The sequence below is a fragment of the Callithrix jacchus genome, chromosome X, assembly GCF_049354715.1.
Source record: "Callithrix jacchus isolate 240 chromosome X, calJac240_pri, whole genome shotgun sequence".
In the NCBI taxonomy this organism is placed as follows: domain Eukaryota; kingdom Metazoa; phylum Chordata; class Mammalia; order Primates; family Cebidae; genus Callithrix; species Callithrix jacchus.
The window spans coordinates 12792773-12805602 of record NC_133524.1 but is presented as its reverse complement, the minus strand read 5'-3'; the positions used below and the strand labels follow the sequence as shown (position 1 = coordinate 12805602).

Here is a 12830-nt window from a genome sequence, read left to right as displayed (position 1 = left end):
GCACACACTGTAAATGTACATCGAAATATTTAAAACATCTGTAGCTTGATTACCCTCCTCCCACCACAGGAACAAGTAATAGTATTGAATGCATCATTCATTCAATAACTATTCTGTTATTCTTTTATTGATACCTGACATTTATTAAACATTAATTTCATGCTAAGCATTGTTTGTTCTAAATGCTTTCCATATGCTAGTTCATTTAATTCCACAAAACAACTCCACAATGCACTCATTTGTTCATTTAGTGAATTTGTAAAATGCCCACTGGATTCTCAGTTCTGGGATTACACGAGGAAAGAAAGTAGACAAAAAAGAAAGTGTTCACGCTAGTGTTCAGAGACAAAGAAGAAACTAATACATTCATAAAATAGATGGAGGAGCACTATTATAGTGCTCCTATCATAATAGTGTTATGATCACTAAGGAGAAAAATAATGCCAGGAGGAAGGATAGAGAGCTGAGTGGGTGCAGTGGGTGGGTGACGGTGCCGCAGTGATCAGCATGGGTCAGGAAACATTTCTGGGGGAGTACTTCCAACAGAGGGACCAGGAAGCACAAAGGTCCCGAGGCATAACTTGCCTGATGTGAGCCTGCCCAGGAACAATCTGAAGGCTTGTGGCGCAGGTAAGGATGTGGGATTGGAGGCAGGGTGGTGAGGGGTAAAGAAGTGATGTGTAGGAAGGGCGCAGATCACACAGCCTCTTGGATAGAGTCTTTTGTTCTGAGTGGAACAAGCAGCCATGTGATCCAGCTGCCCTGCTGATGACAGGACAGGGTACTGGTAGAAGCATTTCGGGGGCCATGACATCAATCCCTGAGGGTGGTGGCTTGGACCAGGGTGAGAGTGGCAGTAGCTGCAGAAATTGTTGGGCTTTTAGTATCTTTGGAAGTCACCCTGACAGACCAGCGGTGGGATTCCTACTCTGGAACCATATTCTGGCACACACTAGACGTTCTCAGTGAGGATGAACCTATGAGCATGTTGCCTAATGCAAATCTCATGTCCTGATGTATCCACATTATGGGAGATATTTTTCTCTTCAAGTAGGTGACACTTTCTAGTTTGTACAAGAAACAAATAAAGGCCCAATTACAGCATGAGTATGAGAACTGATATGATCGATTGGTGAGAGACTCTGGAGCAAGACTGCCTGCATTCAAGTCCTGACTCAACTTCCTAGTGATGTGACCTGAACAAATTACTCCATCATTCTATATTTTAGTTTTCTCATCTGTAAAATGGTAAAAATGATCATAACAAGTTCATAAGATGGTTGTGAACACTGAATGAATAAACATAAGGCACTCAGCAAAATGTAAGCACATAGTAAGCACATCAGAAAGCATTGGCTGGAATGTTCACACTTGTAAGTAGGAGCTAGATGGTAAGAACACATGGACACATAGAGGGAACAACACACACTGGGGCCTACTTGAGGGTGGTGGGTGGGAGAAGGGAGAGGATCAGGAAAAGCAACTAATGGGTACTAGGCTTAATACCTGGGTGATGAAATAATCTGTGCAACAAACCCTCATGACATAAGTTTTCCTATGTAACAAACCTGCACATGTACCCTTGAACTTAAAATACAAGTTAAAAACAAAGTATTGATTGTTATTTTCATCTCTGGAGATCAATAAGTAGAAAGGAGTCTGTTTCAGACATTATGAACTCATTCAGTCTTAAAATATGAAAATAAACTCAACAACATTTAAAATACTGCAGCCCAACTTTCTTACTAAAATGCCTCACAAATCCTACGTAAGCTCTGAGGCTTTCAATTTGAAAAATCCTATCAAATGCAATGACACAATAAATACAAATATAGATTGATATACACAGGGCAACACTGTACCAGAACACAAAAGAGTAAGAGAAGGTAGAAGAAAATCCGGGTGCTCTGGTGATGGAGTCACTGTTAATACGTTTTTCTTTTTCTTTTTCTTTTTTTTTTTTTGCTTTTAAATCACATTATTGTATTTTTTAAACATCACAAAATTTCTTTAATCAATCATTTCCTTGGAATCTCTCAAAATAATATTTACCTCACTTTGGAGGCAAGTAGAAAAGAATCCTTTACCTTTAAGACCTTTTAATGATATCCTACAAAATGCTGCAACATCATCAAAACCCTTTCAAAATATAGCTGTCTTGAATTAGCCCAATAAATGATAGTAGTAACATAACTTAAGAGAAGCAATGTGTTGCAATAAATGTTCATTGAATGTTATTTTTGTCTGTACATTCCTACTGTAATACGTTTTTCTTAACCGTGTTTCTAGACCATCAAGTGACCATTGAACACAGTGCCACGAGCAAGCCTGAGTCTTGAGGGAAATAAGAATCACTGATGATGTTCTGTAATTAGGGGTGATACATGCATCGGCCCTTTCAACCTCAGAGGCTGCCGTTCTCTGTGTCAACAGAATCTTACATTGGCCTGTATTTCTTCATTTCTTTCCCCTACCCAAATAAGACCTGAAATACAACCAAATGTGTACTTTGTGGTCACTGCTTGGTCTAGCGTTGTCACCTTTGCTAATGATTTTTAAATTACTTTTCTTTGGCTTGCATGTTGAGGATAAGCTTCCAATGGCATTCTCATCTTCTTTCTCAACAGGTTATATTTTTGGAATAAACTATCTAAAAATAATGAACCCCCATCTCTCTTCTAGTAAGAATGCATCCCTACTAGCATGTTCTCCATGAAACATCATTTGTCCCTCTGTATCAAGGCAAGCAGTTTTTGGCTCTGTACTTGCAAGATTTTTTTAAATAAAGATGCTTGAGTCCTTTTTTAATGAGCTGAAAAAGCAACATTTTTTTTTTAACCTGCTGAACATGCATCAGTGAATTCTGATGCTCAGACTAGAAGTATACAACCGATAAGCTATTCAAACCTCCATCCTCTGTCCACAACCTTCCCTAAAAAACACATAGATAGGTCAGGAGTCTATGACCCGAAAATACAGAGTATATTAATTGAAATGGAAAATGCGTCCATCAAGATAAAGTGAGCAATCTTCCTGTTTCTGACAGATTTCATTTCAAAAGGAATGACAGAAATCCTGCTGCCTAACTCACCATAACAAAAGGAAGGGGCTTTCCTTGAACTCCTGGAGCCCTTCTTTCTCAGCAGAAATAAAACGCTGATACACCCTATGCATCACAAAGAATTGCTTTGACTAGTAGAAAGCACCCTGTGTGAAAACCTAAAGTCATTCCAGTTTCTGATGCTCTCATTAAAGCCAGCAAAGTCCCTTTCAAAATATGTGCTGAGTGGAAGGATTCTGGAAGGAAAATCCAAGCTTAGAAGCCATTACCTTTGGTGTGGAGGTTAAAGAACCTGGGAAGATGATGGCACGTCAGCTACCTGGGTAGTTAAGACTGGATCACAAATGGGTATGACTACTTATGGGGTGTAAACATTTTTGTGCCCGAGTTATGCTTGAGGGCATTGCTGGTGTTAGCTTTCAGCAGTGACCAGCTATGATTACAGGAGAGGACCAATGATCAATATATGCTCTTATCTTGGCAGCACTGGTCTGTGTGGTCTGTGTGGTAGAGTGACTTAGTCTTGATTTGCTCCCTAGGTCAAGATTTGTCACCAGATGCCACGTTCCTTTCCACACTTCCCCACTATACACAGTGCATGTTTCTCCACCCCTTGACTCTGCTAACATCTTATTGCCCTAAGCATGCTCCATGATGGAGCCCAGACGTGACAAGTAAAATATATGAAAGCGTTTGGGTATCTGTTCTTAATGCCCACCGTCGTCACAAGAAGGCCTTCTCAAGGTAGGTGCTGCCTTTTCAGCCTGGTCTCTAGAATGAACACACGTGGATCTGTCCAGAGCCTGCACCTCATTGAGAAGGTAAGTGTAGCAGAGCTGCCTGGGACTCCAGCCTAGATCAGCTAGCTAAATAAGGGCTAAGACATGATGATGGTTTTACGACACTGAATTTGGGAGATGTTTGTTATATACCCAAAGCTCATGTATCTAGTCTGTAAATAGTGCTTAAAATAGTATTTCTTAATAAATACCCTGAAGTTCCACATGTCAAAAGGATTTTGTCTACCCTCATTCCCTGTGTCATTCATGACTAAGTATGTCACATTGGACAAACACCACAGACACTTCCAAAGAAAACTTCTCTTATTATCCTCAGTGACATGGCAGACACAGGAAACCCATGGTCTACTCTCCACCATCTTCCCACATCCCTGACTAGATTTGGGCTTGGGCACAAAATTCACAAGCCTTACTGTGGTCTGGGAGGGGGGCCTAACATAGAAGGCTTTGACCAAAAGTGAGTTCCTCAGAACAAGAATTTAAGTAGGAAGAAAAAAAGAAAGCAAAGTATGGATGGTTAAAGTTGACAGGTTACAACTGAGAGAGGTCATGGGGCAGATTAGACCCCAGGATAGGTTTTCATTAAGTCAAAACGATGATAACGTGTGTGGCAAAGAAATATATTGAAAAAAAATTTTTTTTTGGCATTGTTCTCACTGGGTTTTTTCCACTCCCAGGCCTAATAAGGTAGACAGGTCTTTTGCAGACTCTTGCCTTAGCAGTGATGTATTTACCAGGGTTCAAAGCAAAAGTTGACTGCTTATAACTCTTTCCTACTTTTGTTTCCTGAAAGTCTGAGCAGCTTGGCTGACGAAGTGAGGGTAGAATACCCCTGTGAGGTGGCAGCAACTTTAGGAGAAACAGCTTGGTGGCATGCCTGGCAAGGCACCAAGATTCATAGACTGAGCCTCAGAAATGGCAGTCAATGAACTTCAGGAGATCACACAGACTTTGACCAGGATATCTTAGGAGCAGGTAATGTGGGTTGAAACCATAAAGCCCTGCTCAAATTTCTTCTCTGTGTAAGATCCCCAGAACTTGTGAATATTCAATCCGATTACATTTGAATTGCCAACCAGCAGGAACGTAATATGATGATACACATGAGTTTAGGAATAAGATTTATATGTGTTACCTGAGAAAACAGAAACAATCTTTGTCGGAACGAGGAGGGGAGCTGGAAGAGAAGTTACTAAACTTGGAGAGAGACCACTCTGTGGAGTAATGTCAGGACTGTAAACCTTCCCTGCATCTCCTGCCTCCTGCTGCGGCTTTCCCCAAGGTTAGCTCAGCCACTCCACATTTTCATTCTCATATGTCCATGGGATTTCATCTCTCTTATAATATACACATTTTTGCACTCAACTCCCATTTTTGAGCAAGCCTCTGTCCTTTGGGATCAAAAGAGCCAAACCAAATCTCTTCACTAGAAATGAGTTAAATTTTATATGAATACACGTAACTGCACATCATGTGTTTTCAGGTCACATAACATAGTGAATTGAGCGCTTTTCGCCTTCATGAATATGCATTCTGTGGGTTCAGAAGAATTTAACCTTCACTAATCAATTCCACAGGCCACTGTCAGTCAATTCCCACAACACTGTCAGGAGCATTTAAAGATTTAGAACTGCTTAGTCAAGCTTGGAAACTTACATAGTACTTGAAAAGCCAAGAGAATCCAGAACAATTAAATTTTAAATCACATCATGTTTAGAAGAATCTTGTTGGAGAATTTTAGGAGGTTTCAAAATAAATGAGGCTTCTTTTTAATGGGTAGACTAAATATTATAATTTTAGTTTTCTCCAAATTAATTTACAAATTTAATGCCATCCAATAAAGCCTTTTCAACAGTCCTTTTTGAAAAAATTCAACAATGAGAATTCTAAATTTTACGTAACACCATAAAAGAACACTCTCAACAAGAAAAACGCTATGGTTGTCTAGCCCTACAAGATAGCAGAACTTATTATAAAATGACAATTCTTATTGTTTGCTATATTTGCACCAAATATAGCAAAAAATACAACAATGGAGGAGACGCTTTGACTAGAACAATATGAGGCTTCCAGGGTAATTGAAATACTTCAGCATATCAACAGTGTCGTTGTTTTTGAAACAAAATGCTTAAAATAAAGTAGAGCCACTATGAAAATCTTTTGTCTGACAAAGGGGCTGTTGGCTAGCTGGTGACAATGAACCCAAAGAGTTGCCTTTTCAGGATAAAGGAGATACAGCAAAGAGTGCGAAAGTAACTTAGTCTGTCAAAATAAACTTGGATTGTGGTCGGAATGTAGGGAAACAGAGGTTTACACATAACAACAGTTATGTGGTTGTTTTATTGAACATTATGCAAATAGACATAGATAAAAACTGCAGTCTTTGAAAACTTGAAAATGGGTTTGTCTAACCTGCTTAAAATTCTTCCAAATGAAGCATTTCAGTGGATTGTTCACTCACTTGTTAAATATAATAAAAAGGCAACATCTTCCATTTGGTTTGTAAGAACAGCTGACAGACTAAAAGGAGAAGATGGAAACTTTCCAGACGAATGTCAACAAAATCCCTTGCATAGATGAGACTGAAAAATAGTATTTCCTGATCTAGTAAGGAGGTTGGTGCCATACTTTGTCCATTTGCCTCTTCACATATGTTTCTACAGTTCTATTTTTCTTCCAATGGCAATGATTAAAACCAAATAAAGAAATAAGCTGAACTTATCACCAGACCTTCACATTTTGACTCAATGAAATGTTAAACCAAGATGTTCAAAAATCAATCAGCATCCTTGATCACTTTATCATTTAAAATATTGATTTTTTAATAGCAAAATATTTAAGAGTGGTTAAAATGTATATTTTAACTTCACCTCAACACCTCATTTGAACATCTTCTTAACATATACTTTATATTCTCCATATTATTTGCAGTAGTGCATATATATAAATTATGAATAAATTAATACACATTTGGGGCAGTACATGTTCAAAACTTTTTTTAGTGATAGGACAACAAAAGCAAAAAAATGTAAGGATTTCTGTTCTGTATGATCCAGAGGGTTCCTAACTTCTGGTGTGAGCCCAAAAGGGGTTTTCCATATTCGAACATGATGGACAGAGTCATTGATATCACAGAGCTCATCACAGCTCTTAAAAAGTCCCAATCTCACATTCAGAAATGTTCAGTGACATTTTTAGAAGCCTACAAATGAAGTTAGAGAGCTGATGGGGAGTGGTGTATTTCCATCCTGCTGGTTTAATCCTACCACAGCAAGTGGGATGAAACAGAGTAGCCTCAGGTTTGAGTGATAAAGAGACAGATAGTTCTTACAAGTGCTCTTGCTTTGGGCTCCAATAAATTGAACCCTTTGGGGATTGGAAATGTAACCATCCCAAACCTTTCTAAGGTGTCAACATCCATTGCTTACGGAGAACATAATTATTGCATGGCTGGGCAGACCTTTTCTTCTTAACTGATTACTCATATGGTTTTTTTTACCTGCAGGAAAATACATTTTTAAACAAAAGACTTGATAACAATGAGCAAAACCTTTATTAATCTTGTGAAAATCATCACTCTAGGTCTGAGAGTTTGTCTTTATCAAATTGGATTCTATCCATATTTTAGTGCAGTAGTTGAGGAGGAGGGTTGAAGACACAGCAGGTTCCCTCCCCATCCTAAGGGGCTGTTGTATGTCCTCCCAGTCCACATGTGTTCTTTGAAAATTGAAATTCTAATTTTATACTTGGAAAGTGAAAAGAACCCCATGGTTTTGGTAAATACAAATTACAAGAATATGTGTTACAGAAATCCTGATCTAAGACATGAGTCAAACATGAATTAATTTTGATAAAAGACATATTTTTTAGAGAGCTGATTGGCCACACTTCGTAAATTTCATAAATCTACAATCTTTACATAAAGAATATTTTAAAAGTGATTACATGATAAAGGCTCACTTTGATGACTCAAAACTTCTGATGGAAATTAAAAGGGGCTGCTAAGGCAATCACAGAATCAAAGGTTTGAGCCAACAGTTGCTTTAATTAAGAACTTGTGATCTCTTGATCTTTTCTGCACTGAAATTGTTATTTCTAGCCCTTACCTAAAGAATTCAGTTTCCTTAGACTGTCCAACTTTACACAGCTTTTCTGTTTTGGGTTTTGCTTGTTTCTTTTGTTCTGAGCCTTGCGCATGTAAACTGAATTTCACCTTCCTGCCCTCAACCCCACCAACAGCATCGGTGCCCTGAGAGCTTCAGCCTTATGATTACATCACATGGGCTCCTTGCATGCTGGCTTCCTGCTTGGGTAAAACAATGGGAGGTGCTGGCAGGAGAGAATGAGGATGGGAAGAGAGAGAGAGAGATGGATTATTTATTCTTGCTCCTTCCTTTTGAGACCTCGAGGTGCTAACTCCCAGCTGCTGCTAGTCTCTGGTCCCCCAGTGTGACTTACTGGTTTCCTTATCTTTACCCACATCCACCTGTTTCCTACCAGGACTCTGAGTCACTCACATACCATACCTCATTCTTGCATGGAGCAGTCTAGTAGGTGCCATGAAACAAACCCTGCCCCTTGGATGACACTGATAGGGAATTCCTCTTCCTGGCCTCCAGTGAAAAATGTCATTCCAGCTTCTTTTCTGATTCTTCTCCAAGAACAAGAAATACTTTTGCATTAAAAACAGGACTGAGATCAGTTATTCAACTAAGATTTATTTATAATATGTCAACTATACTTATGTATACACCAACATTCTCAAAAAATTAAAAACAAAACCCCCAAAACACATACCTATTAAATAAGCATTCCTTTCTGGATAACACACATTTTCCACACACAGACCTTGAAATACAATGAGGATATTGCCTAATTTAAATGAAAAGAGATCTCTTTTTATCTCAACTGAGATATTGTTTGCCTCTCTTTCAAAGTTTTCACAGTAAACTCTTATCTTTGGTCAACATTACCACATAGCAAACACAACAGACCTACAGTAAAATATATGAGAGAAAACAACACCAAATTTGAGAGCTAGATAGGACTTTGGCAAATGGCTTCAGGTTTTAGAAGAGAATTTCTAAAACAGAGATATCAAGGGAAAAAGTGGAGTATCTTAGAAACTAAGGTTAATAGAGTTCTTAAATGCTGAACTGAATGCACATATGTTATTCGTGTTATTTATGAATCAGAATATTATTCATTTTGAGGGTTATAGTTCAAAGGACCATGAGGTTTATATATCTAGACTGATACATTTTTCTAGTCATGATTTCTACTTCAGAAAATGAGATGCTATAAATCAAAGATCTATTAGGGCTTGTACAAATTAACGTCAAAGATAGGTTCCATTAACTCATGGCCAAATTTATCCTTCAAGGACTCAATTCTATTTGTCAATACCACTACTAAAAGCCATTTCCACAATTAGCCCTTTATCAACAGTCGGTTCATCCAGTCAGAGAGATTTTTGTCATTGTTAAAGACAATAAATTTAGAGCTGGCAAAATGTTTATTGACTGTGCCTTGTGAATCTAACTGTAGGATCTAAAAGTGCAAGATATTTGTCAGTTTCCCTAAAGCTGCAAAATCCCTACAGTTAGGCTGGTAATCAATTTTGTTAATTGAGTTCAGTTTAATGTGTTTAAGAGATGACTTTTATGTTAATGATGCTCTAATGTGTCAGAGGCAATAATAAGTCACACCCATGGGTTGATAGAAATGGTGAAGAGAGCTGGTAGCTCTCAGCCTTCCCTTCTACCATCAACCCCAGATAGGCATTGCTCTGAAGGAACACTGAAGCTTAGATTGAGACTTATCAATGATTATAAATGAAAAAGACAAGCAATAGAGACAACCATAAATACCCTGAGTTATATGTTCTGTTTGGTATTATAACAAACAGTGTAAACAGTATGCTATCCATGAGTGTAAGCTACTGTGAATTCACTTGTAGGGATGCTATAGGACACTTTGAATACCCTTATCAACATCTATTCCTGGAGAATAAACGGCATAACCCCATTAGAAACCTATGTAGCAGGAAGCGAAAGTTTGTATTCTCAACCCTGACTTCTGAGCTACTGGGTGGGATCCAGGGATAGGGATCTTCAGATCATGTCAATGGTCTTTCCTGGACACTTGGGGGGTAGTATTGTAATTTCAAGAGTGCTAGAAGTAGAACCTGTCTTGGATGTTAATGTGTACAAGCCTGCTAGAAACTAGAGGTGTTGATGAGCAAGGTCAACCTCAAGAGAGAATGGGCTGGGAGAAAACCAGAGGACTTAGTTGTTCAGACACACTCAACCAGGGAAGGCTTTCTATTTCAGTAGGGAGAAAAGAATAGTAACTGAGAGTAGAATGATCACTATCTTCCAAGATTATGAATTTCCTATTACCTGTATTCATTTCAAAATAAAAATATGAAAATAATTACAGAAAGCACAACAATTTTCTCCTTTTTTCCCTGATATCAATTTTCATGCTATTTGCTTAAAAATATTTCATTTCCCAGTCCCAATTTACCTAAATCATACTGAAATTCTCCCCATCAGTGAGTCTAGCATTACCTAGGAATCTGTTTTAATAGGCATTCCAAATGATTCTCTTGCAGAATTCAGGATCACACTTAGAAAAGCACTGGCTCAGTGAGAGACATCCAGGGAAAGAACTCAAGAGAAGAATCAGGTATCCGACCCCCGTATAGCCTGTAATTTGCAGTCACTTTCACAAGCCTCTTATATCTTTAATCCCCTGGTGACTTTCTTGAGAATCTGAGTTCCCAGATGAGAAGCATTTATGGGCAGCAATAGCAATTCTTTATGATAAACAATTTGAATACTTGAATTAACATTTGCCACTACATTGGCATAAATCAAGACCACTGTCAAGAATTAGCATGCATATAGATTAGAGGCATGCATTTCAAAACTCCTAACTTCTATTGCACTGTTGCTCTTCATTGTTTTATTGCATTTTGCTGTGGGCACTCCAACACAGACTGGAGTTGCTGAGACTCTGGAACATTTCTATCTGAACATCTGGAGTTCAAACCAAGTTTATTTTATGGACCCTTCACAATAATAACTTGTGTTTGCCTTTTGTCTTACTATGAGAACTCAAAGAAAATTTTTACTTTGTTTTACATTGTTAGATTCATTTGGATAAACTCATAATAGCTCAAATTTTCAGAGGCCATACCTGCTTAATAGCATAGTAAAACTTTTAAGGAGCTCAATTATTTTTCATAATAATTAACATGTGTCAGCAGTATCCATTTTACTAGATGCAGATTTCTTATTGCGATAATTGACGTTTAACCAAATTTGGAGCATGGGCATTTTTAATGACATTAAATTCATTTAATTCAATTTAAAGGCTGAAAACTTCTTTCAACCTTTATTAGTGTGAATTATTTTCTGGGCCACACAACCCATGGGGAAACAAATCAATGACCCAGGATAAAACTCTGGGAGATTTTGCCCCATCCATCTTCACCTTTGAAAAAAGTACATTACAACTTTTTATGCCCTTCTGTCTTCCTCACAAGTGGTTTCCATTCTCTTTAATAACTGACGTTCATGTTATCTAACCTTTAAGTTGGATTTGTTTAATCAGGCACTGTGCTAGGCCCTGGAGAAAAGAACCACTACCTTAACAGCAGCAGTTGCTGCTAACATTTACTGAGCTTGCCAAAAGCTATTCTCAATTATTATATGTATTACCACATTCATTTTCACAATTGACATATGAGGTGGGTATTCATCTTAGAGTCATTTACAGTGAGGGCACTGAAGAACAGAGTAGTAAAGTAACTGGACTTTGGGCAGTTAGTATCAGTGAAGGGACTCCCCACTGAACCTTTACATTATGGAACAATACATTCTCTAAAAGAAACTGATAAATAGTGCAATGGAACAGAAATGGTCACAAACCAAAGCATGAGGGCAATTCAAATCCCAGGGAAATAATAAACTACTGTTTAAAATAGCGTTAACTAAATACAGTATCTATATGGAAAGTCAATAAGCTAGATTTCCACACATCCCATACACAGTTTCCCATATGGATTAGATATAAAACATTTAATCTATGAAAGCACTAGAAGAAAATACTAGTAAAGAATACCTTTAGAGTCTAGGAGTAGGAAGGGCATTTCTAAGCATAATGTGAAACCCAGAAGCTACAAACAAAAGACAAACAGGTTCAACTACACAGGAATTTAAAAATACCAAAAGCATAAGCAAAGTTACAAGGCAAATGACACATTGGAAGGGAATATTTACAACATATGAAACAGACAAACATATAATATATACAATAAGGAACTTGTGCAATTCAAAAAGAAAAGGCAACTTAGAAAAAAAATGAAGTATATGACTAGGCACATAGATGAAAATACAAATAGCCAATAAAATTCTGAAAGACACTCATTCTCATTAATGAAGAACTTTACTCATTAATGAGAAAAAATACTGATGTAAAATCTGTATAATTTATATTGATATGTCATTTCCCTTCATAAGTTTGTGCAACCTGTTTCTGAAGGGCTATCATAAATTTTCAAAATTAAAATGCATATATTACATGTCTTAGCAAACTCATTTCTAGGCCTAAATCATAGAAGACAGCTGGATAGAGCCATGTGCCTTAGACTGTGCACTGCAGTACTTCATTGGAAAAAAAGAAAAGAAACATGAGACCAAGGGGATATTCTTAGAAATTAAACAATTTCATATTCAATTCAATAAAAAGCCAGAAAGATAAAATTTTTAAAAATCTTCCAGAAACTTGAGTAAAAAAGACTAAGTGTCAGAAATATGAGAGAAAAAAAATTAGAGATGATCAATTCAGAAGATCCTATATACAACTGATAGGAATTTCTAAAATAGAAAACAGAGAACAATAGGAGAAAGGAATTATTTTTAGAAAAGAATCTGAAACATCCCTGAGCTGAATGATCTGAA

The 12830-nt window shown here is 37.5% G+C and overlaps 1 protein-coding gene across 18 annotated transcripts in view; it reads right to left on the bottom strand.

Moving 5' to 3' along the window:
• FRMPD4 (FERM and PDZ domain containing 4) overlaps window positions 1–12830 on the bottom strand; it is a 908838-nt gene that overhangs the window by 140039 nt on the left and 755969 nt on the right. The gene's annotated exons all lie outside the window — the stretch shown is intronic.